This window comes from Sturnira hondurensis, unplaced genomic scaffold (assembly GCF_014824575.4).
Source record: "Sturnira hondurensis isolate 20B ecotype Veracruz unplaced genomic scaffold, ASM1482457v3 Scaffold0007406, whole genome shotgun sequence".
Taxonomy (NCBI): Eukaryota; Metazoa; Chordata; class Mammalia; order Chiroptera; family Phyllostomidae; genus Sturnira; species Sturnira hondurensis.
In genome coordinates this window covers 4,343,911-4,359,286 of record NW_028080037.1, presented here as the reverse complement: position 1 = coordinate 4,359,286, position 15,376 = coordinate 4,343,911, and the positions used below count along the sequence as shown (strand labels likewise).

General features: G+C 45.3%; 1 long non-coding RNA gene across 1 annotated transcript; it reads left to right on the top strand.

Moving 5' to 3' along the window:
* The first annotated feature begins 227 nt into the window (after positions 1 to 227).
* On the top strand, positions 228 to 3,827 carry LOC118991083 (uncharacterized). Its single transcript, XR_005067346.1, has 2 exons — positions 228 to 2,278; positions 3,339 to 3,827. It is a non-coding gene; the product is annotated as an uncharacterized LOC118991083 (long non-coding RNA).
* Positions 3,828 to 15,376: the final 11,549 nt, after the last annotated feature.

Here is a 15,376-nt window from a genome sequence, read left to right as displayed (position 1 = left end):
GCCTCCTTTCCCAGGGACTACTTTTCTGGAAGAGGCCCCACATCAAACACGCAAAGCCTGGGCATCCTCTTCCCTTCCCTCCATAAGCCGCTGCTGACAGTCCCAGTCTATAGGTTTACTGCTGACGGGCATCGTGGGCCAGCGACCCCTTGGGGTCAAACCGAGGACACAGAGCCCGCCCTGGCCCCGGGGCCACAAGAATGGCTTCCTGCTNCCAGCCTCCTTTCCCAGGGACTACTTTTCTGGAAGAGGCCCCACATCAAACACGCAAAGCCTGGGCATCCTCTTCCCTTCCCTCCATAAGCCGCTGCTGACAGTCCCAGTCTATAGGTTTACTGCTGACGGGCATCGTGGGCCAGCGACCCCTTGGGGTCAAACCGAGGGCCAAACAGAGCCCGCCCTGGCCCCGGGGCCACAAGAATGGCTTCCTGCTGCTTCTACGAAGGGACAGGGCTCGGCCAGGCTTCAGTCGGGCTGCAGTGTTCCGAGTCTTAGGTTTCAACTGGTACCAGCTGCACGCAGGGGAAACGCTGGGGGAAGTTCTCCCACTTGGCTTCCTTCCACGTGGAGGCTCCCTAAAGGAAGAGAGAGCTTAGGGCTGCTGAGCTGGGGCTGGTGCCTCAAAAATAATGACATAAACACAGCCGCGGGAGTCGGCCCGTGGAGTCCCTGACGCGGCCCGGAGAAGCAGCGGTGTCCCGACTTCCCCTTCAACGCCGCGCTCTGCAAACAGAAGTGACCCGGCCCTCATCTATCACCTGAGAAGCTAAACAACCTCCTCAGATGGCCCCAGGAGTATAAACCAGGAGGCCCAGCTTCTAAGGGACCTGCACCAACTGCAGCCCAGGGGAGTGCTCGTCCTCCCATCCTTCTTCCCTCGTTCAGGACAGGGTGCTGGCAAGTCAGAATCGCAGATGAATATGGCAGATCACCGGAAGTACGTTACTCCACTCCTCTGGGCCTCTAAGTGGGGATCCTGTCCTGTCTGCCTCGTGCGTTTGAGGTGGAAGTTAAAGGTGGTGGTTCAGGGAGAGAGCTTAGCACAGTGCCGTGATGAATGTCAGCCGCTCCTGCATTGGCTGAGGACTATTCCTGGGGACAAAGAAGGAAAACAAACAAAACCCCAGACTACCACGTCTAATTCTAACCCCAGAAAAGGACGACCGTGGGCCAGGGCCTCGGTGACTTCGTCATGCTCCGAGCTTCTTCCTCCTGCTGCTCTCATGCCAGACCGTGCCAGACCTGGGGACACTTGGCAGCGTCAGTGGCCTCCGACTTGTTTAAATCCTCGCGGGGAATCCCAGCGGGCACGGAGACCTGCTGGAGCAGAGACCGATTCAAACACGCTGGGGCAGCGGTGAAATGTAGGGTGAGGAATGGTCACGGAGAACGTGCGCTCACATTCTGAGTGCCCGGAGAGCTGTGGTTTAGACAGAGAGCTCTCCCCACCCCCACCTTTTTCAGACAGGCAGGGGAGCTAGCTTAGAAATTCTTTCCTCTCACATACTTCCACGATGGCATCATAACATGCGTCACAAACAGGTAAAGACCCGTCAGCCCTGCGACTTTGAAGCTGTTGAATGTTAATGCCTTTGCTTCTGCCCAGGCGTCAGAACCTTCTCCACCAGGGAACTGGATCCGGGGTGATGGGTGACCCAGCAAGAACAGAGGTGACAGATTTGTGCATTGTGTAGCAATGCTGGGACAACCTGGAGCATGTAGCCTGGCAGGCAGGCAGGCAGGGAGAGGCAGCCTTGAGTACAGTGACCTTTGTCCCTGTTTGCTCTTGGTGAGGACGGGCACTGCCAACGCTTCTCTCCTCTCTCTGGGTCTGCCCGGGACTCCTGGCTGATCCAAGTGTTCTCGGGGGCCTGAGGAGGCCTGACCCCAATGGGTGGCAAGCAGAGACCTTTTAAGGCAGCCCAGGGTGCTCAGAACCTCCTCTGAGACAAGCAGGTGTGGGGCTCCTAGGCAGGTGTACGCTCTCCCCCTCCCACCCAAAGAAATCTTTTCCTTCCTGGCTTTGTCCCAGCAAGAAGGCTTCTCATTAACTAGCCACCTGTCCCTCTAAAAAACTCCCTCTACTCAGGGGCACTGCGTTCAAACCACAGAGGGGTCCAAGGGAATGAACTAAAGGGCAGCAGCCCTGCGTGTGAGCTCAGCAGGGCTGATTTCCTCTTCACCGGCTTGTCCCCTGGGGAGGCAAAGGCTCCCAGTTCTGCCTCGCTCCCTGCCAGTGAAGGCGTCCTCCTGAAGAACCTGTGTGTGAGCTGCCCAGGTGGGGCACAGGGGTGCTGGGCACTCACAGCTGGTGGGGGCTGGGGGCACTCTCTGGCTCTTTCATGGTAAATCCCTCCTTCTTTCCCTCCCTCCCTCCCTTCCCTTTTTTCTTAATTTCACTGAATAATGATGTTTGAGGCAGGCTGAGCCAGAAAAGCAACTTTTCTGGACAAAAGTCTGAGGGTTTTCTCTTGTAGGGAGGCAGTCAGGCGTGGGTTCCCCATCCCCTTCACCTAACAGAGGGCACCCTGCCTGCCCGGTCTCTTCCAGCTGGAGGTGGCGCCTGCGCCCCAGAGAAGCATCCCTGTCTTTCACAAATAAACAAACCCAATCCATGTGTTGGAAGACTTAGGGTATATTAATAGCCAGATATTTTGTTTTCCTGTTCTGGTGCTTATCCCCCGTCCACAGTAAGAAAGATAAGTGAACACAAAATGTTCTCCAGCCACCCCCCACCCCCCCAGGGAGAGGCAGCCAGGGGGCGTGAGCTGTCTGTTTAAAGCCATTGCTGATCCAGACTCTGGGAAAATAGACTTAAAAGTTTATGTTCGGTCTCTCTTGGCTACTGTTGCCGCTCAGCAGAGAAACTCTACATTGTGTAAACGCTCCAGGCAAGTGGGTTGCAAGGCAACCTTCAAACATATAAAATGCCCTAAACTAAAAATAAAGGCAGATGGAAAGTGGGGTGGTGCTTTGGTGAAGTGATTCAAAAATCGGGGTGAAGGAGAATGTTGTCAGCTAGGCTGCTTTTACCTTTGCTGATCGAGTCTCTTACACTTCCAGACACATTGGGTGCCTCTTCTGTTTACTCCTGGACTCTCAGTTCTTTCCTCCGTCTTCCAGCGCATTTGGGGCGGCAGGGCTGGGGTGCGCAAACAGCCTGCTATGTCGGGCTGCCTCCTGCCCTAAGGAGAGTCCCCAAGACTCTAATCCACCTATTTCCCACGGGCTCCCAGCCCTGACAGCACCTGCAAACCCTGTTCCTGTGGAGTTCTCAGAAACCCAAGAAAGGAGAGGGCTGGGGCCCAACTGAACCACAAGGGTCCTTGTACCACCAGGAGGGTCAGCGTCAGAAATGTGACGATGACAGCGAGGTTGAAGTGATGCGGCTGGACGAGGGATGAGGGGCCACAAGCCGAGGAATGCAGGCAGCCTCCAGAAGCTGGCAAGGCGGGGGCTGGCTTCCACCCCAGAGCATCCAGCAGGACCCGGCCCTGTCCACACCCCCATTTCAGTCTCAGAGACTCTGGCCCCCAGGCACGTAAGAAAATACCTTTGTGGTGTTTGAAGTTTGTGCTAATTTGTTACAGCAACAATAGGAGACTAATACAGCAACGGAAAACACCAGGATCCTTTATAAGGACAAGAAGCCTATGATTAGTTTGAGGGTACTCGGTACAGGAGGGTCGTGGGCAGATGGCCTGGGAAGCAGGGGTTTACTCCCTGGTGTACTTGACCACGGATAACCGGACCATCAGAGGGCACTGACTCAGCTGGGTTATCAGAAATGATGGCTTCCTTTAAACACATAATCGAATAAACACAAATCAATACAAAAGACTGTCCCTTTTCTTGCCCACCGACTAGGCAGGCGGACCAGTGTATTACACAACAGGCAGACTCCAGCAGCTGGGACACTGTTTTGTCCTCTACCCTGTGGCCCCACCCCAGCTGGTGCCACTCTAAGAGAGATCAGACCAGAAAGGGAAACTGGAAGAAAGAAAAATCAATCACCTCCAGCCTCCTACTCCAGGTTGCTGGCCAGAAACTACTGAAGAATCTCTTGGAAACACTTGAGACTTCAGGCCTTTTTTTTTTTTTTTGAGCAGGTTTGCTCCCCCTCCCTCCCCCAGACTATTTTCTGATTAAATGTCTCCTAAGGGCTTGCATTAGAGAGCCCAGGAAACCCTGTCTCAACAAAAAAGGAGAAACACACAGGATTCTCAGGCTTTCCCTAGTTCCTTGCCTCCTGGAAGAGTAAGCACTTGAATAGCACAATTTACTCTGTTCTCATGACATTTCCAGGAGACAGAAACCATCAGCCCCATTTTATAATTTGTGACCTTGAATTAGAGAGAGGGCAAGCAACACGGACGCAGTCGAACAGCGAGCCAGAGCGGTTCGCCCAAACTGGAACACAGCTCCCCCACGCCCACACGGGCTGATGCTAAGACCAGACAGGGGAGGAGTGCTATTCGTGAACACCTCGCTCGGTCTCAAGAAGTTAGAAAGATAGCCTGCAGGCTTCAAGGGGAAAAAAACCCACCAGCAGCAGAGATAGATTAGAAGGCACTTCAAAAAAAGTTGTAATAGGTCAAACACATTTCTAGACAAACAAGACGACTCAAACCCTTCAATACAAGCGGTTTGCAAAAGGTCTTTCCAGGCCTGACTGCTCACTTAGCATCAAACAGTTTTCTTCACACTGAGGAAGTCCTACATGTTGAATTACTTTATAACCTCTTTCAACTTCTTGAAAAGAGACTTTGGAAGGTCAAACACGCATTTCAACTTGCTACTCATCATTCTGCATTTAAACGTGCTCCTGGAACATTCAAACAGACACCACCAGCAAAGATGCTCAATATTAAAATAGACTGTATTATAAAAATGGTATTAAACGGCATCACTCAGCCTTAAAAAGGGAGGAAGTCCTGTCATGTTATAGTGAAGATGAACCTGGAGGCCATTATGCTAGGTGGAATAAACCGATCACAAAAAGGTAAATACTGTATGATTTCACTTCTACGAGGGACCTGCCTGCCGAGGTCACATTCATGGAGATGGAAAGCAGGACGGCGGCTGCCAGGGGCTGAGGGAGGGGCAACGGAAAGTTGTTGAATGGGGAGGGAGTTTCAGTTTTGCAAGATGCGAACGTTCTGCAGATGGATTGCACAATTCTGTGAATGTATTAACACTGCTGAACTGGACACTTAAAGGTGACTGAGATAGTAAACTCTAGACTGTGTGTTTTCCACTGCAATTTAAAAATTTAAAGGGCAGTGCTGAATTAACAGCCTTAATAAAAAGTTCACTTTTATTCCATTAAGGTATGACTGACACGGAAAGAATTTTCAAATTCGACAAAGAAACTGGCTGTGTTTATCTTTACTTTTTATTCCTGCTGGAGTAATGAACACAGACCACTTGGTTTAATTTTGTGATTATCTTTACTTCCTGGTTCCTGCCTGATTACGCAATGCTTTGGGTTACAAATAGAAAAAAAGGAAAGTTTATGTGCTAGTCTATTATTTTTATAGCATTACACGCAAAGCACTAGAGTGGGAAATATTTCCGCTTATGTCAAGTTTTTATAAAAACTTATTTCTAAATAAAGTGGAATATAGGGACTGGGGCCACAGGTAAGGCATCTTCCCTGAGGTTTATGAGCGAATGCTATTTTATATTTCCAAATGTATTCTTATTTTAGCTGCTTTTACAATATACGCTTGCTTCCTCTTTCAACAAACTTAAAAGGTCATAGAAACTATCTTTGGTAATACATAAAACCTTTCATAAACTTTGATTTTATCACATTAACTCCAAAATGTAACCACGGCTTAAAACTGCCTCTGAAGCAATTTGACACAGACCAAGCTGAAATGGACAGATGTTCATCACAGTCATGTAACTCAGAGAAGAGCCACTATCCCACACATGTAACTGTGCTTTCCTGAGTTACCATTTCTATCTTGAAGCAATAATCACACAGATGCATTTGCATGTTAAAGGCATAACATCCATTTTCTACAAACTTTATCCTGGGCCTGATGGGTGTTCTAGTGTTAGATTTATACAAGATATTCTTGAATACTGAGAATGAGGCTGTGGTTAGGAAGTCAGAGTCCTCAGACTATACTGGTGACTATTAGTAATTTTAAAGCTACGTTACATTTATTCTGTATTTGGTTAACCAAGCAGATGGTACTTGGGCAGTTGCTGCAGGAGGGCCTCCTTGAATGGAGCTGAATGGCAACTGGGTCTAGCTCTGCAAAAATCATCAGACAATCGGCACGGGGACAGCTCCCAGGCCCACCCACCACCTTCACACAGTACAGCTGTCCCTTGCTATCTGTGGGGTATTGGCTCCTGGGGCCCCTTAAACACCAAAATCCATGGGCTTGAGACCTTTATATAAAGTGGCATAGTATTTGCGTACGACCTATGCCATCTTCCTGTATACTTTGAATTATCTTGATTACTAATAATACCAAACAACATATAAACGCTATGTAAATGGTTGTTGGATTGTGTTTTTGAGGGAATAAGGACGGGACATCAAAGTCCGTATGTGCTCAATACAGATGCAACATTGTAGGCCTAACCAAACAGTACCCATCAGCAACAACATAACTGTTTTTTCTGAATGTTTTCTGAAAACAGTTAGGTTGACTCTGGGGATGCAGAATCCATGGATTCAGAGGGCTGACCATACCTTGAAGTAGTCAGGAAAAGAAACTGAGGCTCAAAGCCATTAAGTAATTTGCTCAAGGTGACACTCTTTTGCTTTCATTCATTCATCATTATAGCACTTACTGATCGAGTTGCCCGGGTGCCTAGGCAGTTGACAGACACCAGTGCTGTATTCTGTGTGTTTACAGTCCGAGAGGAGAACCAGATGAGAAAACCTGAGTGCTATGCAGGCCTTGTGTCTCTGAGAGGCTGGCCTTCCGGGAGGATCTTTTTACTGGTCCATCCCTAGGCGTCCACCACCCCTCCCGTACGTTCCTATCTTAACTTGCCAAACTCATCTCCTGTTGTGTGTGTGTGAGAGAGAACAGTGATTATGTATAGACGCACCTACCTAAACATATGTAAATGCATACGTATATTTAAAGGAAGTGTGGGTCCACGTTTTCAGGACTCTTGTCTTCCGCGTCACTAAAGGATCACAGACCCCATGCCCTCCACTGAAAGACCGGCTGGCTCCTGGGGAAGCCAACCCAGGCTGAGCCTTGGCAGTGACAGGACAACATCAAGGAAAAATGCCAATGACTTTTCCATTAGCTGGTCCTATCGAATGTTTATAGAACACCTTGATGAAAACAGCCCGAAGCAATATTCTAAGTAGCTGAATTATAACCTCATTTTGTAAACAGTGTATTTTAAGTACAAAAATAAACTCCTTTTCCAATCCTCATAATGTCTTAAAAATAGTCCCCAGATATATTTCATAGAAAGACTAGAAGTGAAACTGTGAATGGTGGTAAACTCTGGGTGCGGGGTATGTAGGTGACTTAAATTAGTCCTTGTATTATTTAAAATTTCTACAATTAAACCCTGGCTGGTGTGGGTCAGTGCACTGAGCGCTGGCCTGTGAACCAAAGGGTCGCTGGTTAGATTCCCAGTCAGGGCACATGCCTGGGTTCTGGGGCCAGGTCCCCAGTGGGGGGCGCGTGAGAGGCAACTGCACATTGCTGTTTCTCTCCCTCTCTCCCTCCCTTCTCCTTTAAAATAAAGAAATAAAATCTTTAAAAATAAATAAATAAATACAATTTCTACAATTAACATTATGAACTTTTCAGTTGGGAAGCATATTACTAAGAAATTGAAAAATAGGCCATAAAAACTCAACCTCAATCATAATTTTAAAAACAGCAACGAAAATAATGTTTTCACCATGTCACATTGACAAAGATGTCATCAAGCCAGTATGCCTGGTTCAGGCAGGAGGCAGCAAACCAGGCCCTCACACACGATGGCCGGGGTCACAAACTGTCACCAGCTCTTTGGAGGGCAATTTGGCAATTCTCGTCACAATGTTATTTTATTTTATGTTTTAAAATATTTTTATTGTTGTTCAAGTACAGTTGTCTCCATCCTCCCACCCATCAAAATGTTAAATGTACATACTTCTGAATCCAACAATCCTATTTCTAAGATATTTTCTTATAGACAGACTTGTATACAGGTGCAAAGATATATGCTGAAGGATGTTCAACAAGGAACTTGTTAATTGTGCTAGACCCGTACACTGGGATTTTCTGCAACTGTTAAGAATAAGACAACTCTATATACATGTGATTGTAACTTGCTGTTTAGTGCAAAAAGCAAGTTGCATATCAGCCAGTATAACCACTGTTGTATATAATTATTTTTAAAGATTTTTATTATTTATTTATCTTTAGAGAGGAAGGAAAGGAGAGAAGGAGAGAAATATCAATATATCTTTGCCTCTCATGCGTCCCCTGCTGGTAACTGGCGTGCAACCCAGGCATGTGCTCTGACTGGGAATCGAAGTGCAATCGTGTGGTTCACAGGCCCGCACTCAATCCATTGAGCTATTCCAGCCAGGGCTGTTGTATATAATTTTGAAAGACTGTAAATACATACATATGCTTATATATGCAATTAAGATATCTGGACTATTCTAACATCTGACTGTGAAAACACTTCTGAGAGGCAAGAAGACTGAGGTAGGGAAGGGTTTTTTATTTCTCTGAACTACTATTCCTTGATATTATTTGAATTTTGTTACACTGACCATATGTTTTTAGTCTTAATAGTGTTATTGGGACATAATTCTCACACCATATAGTTCACACGTTCAGTGTTTTTCAGTGTGTTCACAGACTTCTACAATCATCACCACAGTCTGCTTACTGTTCAAAGTAATACAATTGTTAAGAGATACTCCGTAAGTGGCAAGAGAATGTGTGTATGAGATATGATCAGAAAAAATTTGAACAGTAAGAGAATGTACACATAAATGCGGGGGGAGGGGTGATAAGAACAAAAGATGGAGAGAGTCAGGGCAAAAAAAAAACATGTTAAAGTGAATTTTAACTAGGAACATGTTAGATCTGCCCTTACTAAAAAAAAAAAAAACACATCTGGATTTTGTAACAGATAAATTAAGGTAAGATATTTGGGTATAATAAGAAAAATAAAAGGACCCCTGGCCGGTAGCTCAGTTAGTTAGACAGCTGTCCCAATATGCCAAGGCTGTAGGTCTGATCCCCAGTAGGGCACGTCCAAGAATCAGCCCATGAATGCATAAGTAGGTGGAACAACAAACGGATGATTCCCTTTTCTCTCTCCCTCTCCCTTCCTCTCTCTCTAAAAGTAAAAAGAAAATAAACTCTTGATTTGATGGTACTGCATATATTTGGATAAACCAGATTCTACGTAAGTCTTCAGACAGCTGGATACAAAGTCTATCTATAGAAGACACAGAAAAAAGAGTTTAGAGAAATCTATTTATCTTGTTGCTAGAAATCTCTCGTCTCTTAGGAAGGTTGACAGAGGGATACTAATTCTCAAGCAAAGAATACTTTCTGGATACTGGTAATGCTCTGATTCAGCTGAGATGACAAAAGAGGTCAGAGAGAATGCAAAGGGCTCCTGAAACGTACTGACAAACTGAAGCAAAAGCCACGCAGAAATAGTCTGACTCTGGCTCAAAGAGTATGCTTGTAGAAGAAGGATGAGAAAACACACATTTGAAAAATAATGTTTTATGAAAACATTTAGCAAAACTTACATGTAATCTGTGTTACTTAAAATGAAAGTACATTTTCTCTGAGAGTTTCCATTAAAACCTTCTTTGACACTTCTGGACAAGATGGAGGTATAGGTAGACACACTGTGCCTCCTCGCACAACCAAAAGAAGGACAATAACAATTTAAAAACAAAAAACAACCAGAACTGACAGAAAATCCAACTGTATGGAAGTCCGACAACCAAGGAGTTAAAGAAGACACACCCATCCAGACAGGTAGGAGGGGTGGAGACAGGCAGCAGGAAGAGAGGACTCGAAAGGTGGTGGCTGGAGGACCAGGGCGGGCAAGGCTACAGCTGGCAGACCTAACAAGGTGGCGGCTGGTGGAGTGGGCGGTCCCACGTTCACATGCAGATAAACTGGGAGAAACAACAGGGGAGCAGGACGGATCACGCACCCCAGGCCCTAGCAGGGGGAAATAAAGTCTCAAAGCACCAATTGAAAACACCTGTGAGGGTGGAGGCAGCAGCAGCAGAAACTCCCAGCCTCACAGGAGAGTTTGTTGGAGAAACCCACAGGATCCTAGAACATACACAAGCCCATCCACACAAGAATCAGTACCAGAAGGGCCTAGTTTGCCTGTGGGAAGCAGGGGAAGTGACTGAAACCCAGCAGAGAGCTGAGCAAGCGCCACTGCCCCTCTCTGACCCCGCCCCCACATCCAACGTCACAACTCAGCGACTGAGTTGCCCCGCCCTGGTGAACACCTAGGGCTCCGTGCCTCTTATGTAACAGGTGCAACCAGACCAAAAGATTATGGCTCAAATGGAAGAACAGATCAAAGCCCTAGAGCCAATACTTTAAAGCGACCAAGAGAGAGCCAACATATCAGATGCACAGTTCAAAACACTGGTGATTAGGATGCTCACAGAACTGGCTGATTTTGGTTGCAAATTAGATGAAACAATGAAGGCTACATTAAGTGAAATAAAGGAAAATGTACAGGGAACCAATAGTGATGGGAAGGAAACTGGGACTCAAATCAATGGTGTGGACCAGAAGGAAGAAAGAAACATCCAACCAGAAAAGAATGAAGAAACAAGAATTCAAAACAATGAGGAGAGGCTTAGGAACCTCTGGGACAACTTTAAACGTTCCAACATCTGAATTATAGGGGTGCCAGAAGGAAAAGAGGAAGAGCAAGAAATTGGAAACTTATTTGAATAAATAATGAAAGAGAACTTCCCCAATCTGGTGAAGGAAATAGACTTCCAGAAAGTCCAGGAAGCTCAGAGCATCCCAAAGAAGTTGGACACAAGGAAGCACACACCAAGGCACATCATAATTACATTAGCCAAAATTAAACGAAGGAGAGAATCCTAGAAGCAGCAAGAGATAAGGGGACAGTCATCTACAAAGGAGCTCCCATCAGATTGTCAGCTGATTTCTCCAAAGAGACCTTACAGGCAAGAAGGGGCTGGAAAGAAATATTCCAAGTCATGAAATCCAAAGACCTACATCCAAGATTGCTCTATCCAGCAAAGCTTTCATTTAGAATGGAAGGGCAGATAAAGTGCTTCTCAGATAAGGTCAAATTCAAGGAGTTCATCATCACCAAGCCCTTATTATATGAAATGTCAAAGGGACTTATCTAAGAAAGAGAAGATAAAAAATATGAACAGTGAAAGGACAGCAAGCTCACAGTTATTAACAACCACACCTAAAACAAAAACAAAAACAAACTAAGCAAACAACTAGAATAGGAGCAGAACCACAGAAATGGAGATCACATGGAGGATTAGCAACAGGGGAGTGGGAGGAGGAGAGAAGGGGAAAAGGTACAGAGAATAAGTAGCTTAGATGATAGGTAAAAAATAGACAGGAGGAGGGTAAGAATAGTGTGGGAAATGTAGAAGCCAAAGAACTTATATGTAGGACCCCTAGACATGAACTAAAGGGGGGAATGTGGGTGGGAGAGGGTGTGCAGGGCGGAGGGAAGGGGGAACATGTGACAACTGTATTAGAATAATCAATAAAATATATTTTAAAAAATAAAACCTTCCTCAAGCACTGTAGGCCTAAGGAACATTTTGTAGAATATCACCTTATTTTCCTTTTCCATATTTAAAGAGCCCAGTTGTGCAGCTGGAGTCACCTCTGGCACCAGGAAGGCAAACTACACTGTTTATCCTATAAAATCAATTAGCTCGGGTCCTACAAGCACTTATATACTTAATTAGGGCAGTGTGGCGACTGCAGCAATTGCACTAGTTCAAGAGCAAATAAATAATGGAAGTGTACAGAGGACAGCCACACCCATGCAGAACCTGTTTTTATATAGGAGTAAATGTCAGACTAAAAATAAAAGTCACCAGTTTTTTAACTAGGAAACTTCAAAGTAATACTGGTGCAATAATTCGTTAACATTAAAGATTTAAGATCAGCCCTGACTGGCATGGTTCAGTGGGTTGGGGGGGTCCTCCTGCAAACCTAAAGGTTGCCAGTTCGACTCCTGGTGAGGACACATGCTCTCTCTCCCTTCCCCTCTCTCTAAAAATAAATAAATAACTAACAAAAAATTAAGATCAGTGATATCTGATGGAACAGATCATCTTTAAAAATATTTTAAGTTAATAAGGATTTTTAAATCTGTTGACTACCTGATTTCAAAATCATTCACCTTGTGGCTAAATTGATGTAATACTTGCTCCCAAATCATGGAACAAGGAAGCCTCAATAACCAGGTATTCTTCAAAGTATTATATGGAATATGGTGTATTTTTCTATTTCTTTTTTTAAAAAAGATTTTATTTCCTTATTAATTATTTTAATTGTTGTTCAAGTACAGTTTTCTGTCTTTTACTCCCATCCCATCCCACCCCCCCACCCCCTGATTTATAGACAGAGGGAAAGGGAGGGAGAAAGGTGGGAAGAGAAACATCAGTGTGTGGTTGCCTCTTGTGCGCCCCCTACTGGGGACCTGGCCTGCAACCCGGGCATGTGCCCTGACTGGGAATTGAACCAGTGACATCTTGGTTCAAAAGCTGGTACTCATTCCACTGAGCCACACCAGCCAGGGCTGTTTTTCTATTTCTACATGTGCTTGTATGTGTGCACATGTAACACTACATTTTATTGGCATTAATGTACTGTACATGCTGGAGATGGCTGCCAGCAATACAACGATCTCTAAAATGCTCTGACTACCACATCTTGAGAAACCACGTGGAAATAGAAAATACTACTCTTTCCAGCAATATGCCATGTAGGACAATGATCAGACTATAATTCTTATTTGTTTAAAAGTAAAGTCTCTTTATTGAAAAGATTATCAAAGTCTTGTCCTGTGACCGTGACAAATTAAAAATGGAACTGCTTATACCTTCAAACTATGCACAATGGTAACTGAAAGAATGTCACTTTAATGAGAGTTAACACCATCCACCTCCATGGGCTAAATGTAGGTACAACTGGGAGCCAACCTTGGCTTTCAGGCTTGAGGTTAAACTGGTAGGGCTTCTATTGTCATCTGGACAGGTGGCAATAACCTTAGACGGGGGCGTCAGAGCCTCCAGAGTCTTCTTTTAGATCTTACATCAAGGGACAATGAACCCTGGCTTCGGAAGACATTTTGAATGCCAAAAAGCAAAGGTGAAGGGTTAAGTGCCTGTTATTTTTTATTCCTTAGATGCTAAAATGTTTGAAAAAGCAGGAACAGCTCAATTTAGATTACAGAAAGGCACTCTGACGAAAAGCAAATGTGTTCCTAAATGTATTCTGAAGTAGATGGTTAGAAAGCTAATATAGAGTTTGTGGTCTAAATATATCATTCGTTTAGAGGCAGAACATATTGCCGAGGGGGAAAAAACCCCTCCAGCATGGGACTCATGGCGTATAGTAACTAAAATGTCTCTCCACTCGTTGACTTCCCAACGTTGAGGAATATTATTCAGTAGACCCAGAGAGAAGTCCTAAATTGGAAAAGCAGCTGAGTCCAAGGTCATCTCTCTTGTTTCCAAATATATCTTGAAACAAATGCAAGAAGGGCACTTTGCTGAGTGTTATCTGGACATATATAGTTTCAATCAAATTCTTTGAGAAGTGTCAGAATAAAAGGTGACCATTTGCTTGACAATGCCAGGTCTCCAGCAAGCAGGTTTCTGCAAGCTGGGCTGACGCTGTGCTCACGGATGGGGCAATTATCACAGCAAGAGGGTTTTTTTTCCTCCTCTCAAGAAAAAAGAAATCAAGTGCAGTTGAAACACCAGCTCCGGATTTTTCTCACAGTTTTTGATATATAGGAAATCATATGCATTTATAAAAATGTTTCCTGACCAAAATAAAACTTCTAAATATTCTGTTTCCCAGCTAAATTCCTTGGAATTATCAAATATTTTAATGTATCTGAGAATGTTATATGTAGCAAAAAAGTGAGGGTTTAGATGACACCGAGTTGTGGACCAAATCAAGGAATAAAATGCTCAATCTGTGAATTAGTGTAAAAAAATATCCCCCCAAACACAATGAAACAAGTAACTGGCTTATTGTCTCTACTGGTCTCCTTTGTCACAAAAAATGAACCAACTCAGCCCACGATCGCAGTCTCCTGTGAAGACAATCCCAACCAAGTAGTGAATCTCTCACTTCATCGAGGGTCCAACAGGAAGCAAGAACATCAGAGCGACTCCGATCATTGCATACCAAATAGACAACGATTCGCAGTCACACCAACTCAAAACCTTCCGCAGTTCAGTTTCCCTCCTTTTCCAGCTTCAGCTCTGCAGTGTGTCCAGCTTGGTGGGCACGCACCTCAGGGCACTCCCTCCTCTTCCCCATGGTGCTGTTGCTCCCTGCCCAAGCCAAATTCTACCCATGCTTCCAGAAGGGTATCAACTTGTACTGTCTCCTTCCCTGGCCTGCCCACATTGCTCCAGCCGTCTTTTGTTTTTCCCTTTGAATTACCTTAGGATTATTAACTCTTTATTTTTATTTTTTGATTTCAGAGAAGGGGGGAAGGGAGGAAGAAAGGTGGGGAGAGAAATATTGATGTATCAGACAAACACGGATTGGCCGCCTCTTGTATGTGCCCCAACTGGGGACTAGGCCCTCAGCCCAGACGTGTGCCCTGACCAGAAAGCAGACTGGCGACCTTTCCGTTTGTGGGACAATGCCCAACCCACTGAACCACACCAGTCAAGGCAGGACTATCAACTCTTGATCCCATTCCAAACAGCTGCGTTGAAACTTTTAGATACACTAAACCCCCAAAAGAATGTACAGAAATCTAACAGAATTCTAATTATGCTAATAAAAATTTTGATTTCTGAAACAGCAAATACTATCAGAAAACCCGAGGTGCATTTGCTCGCCTGCTAGATAATCCAGTGCTGTAAGCTGCTCCAGCTGTGAGCTATGTTTCTCATCTTGTAACCGGACTTCGAGTTCTCCAGAAGGAGCCGTGCCTTTTCCTGCTTCATAGGCTTGACACGGAGCTGGACGCGGGAGAGGCCCGTGAACGCTCGCCGGTTCCATGCTGGCCGCCGGCCTCTCCTGCTCTCTCAGTCACCCGTCCGATTCTTCCTCATCTTTCCAAACCCGGATCACTTCTCCCTCTTTGATAGACACCCAGGGCCCCCCTCTGATCCTTTAGTTCT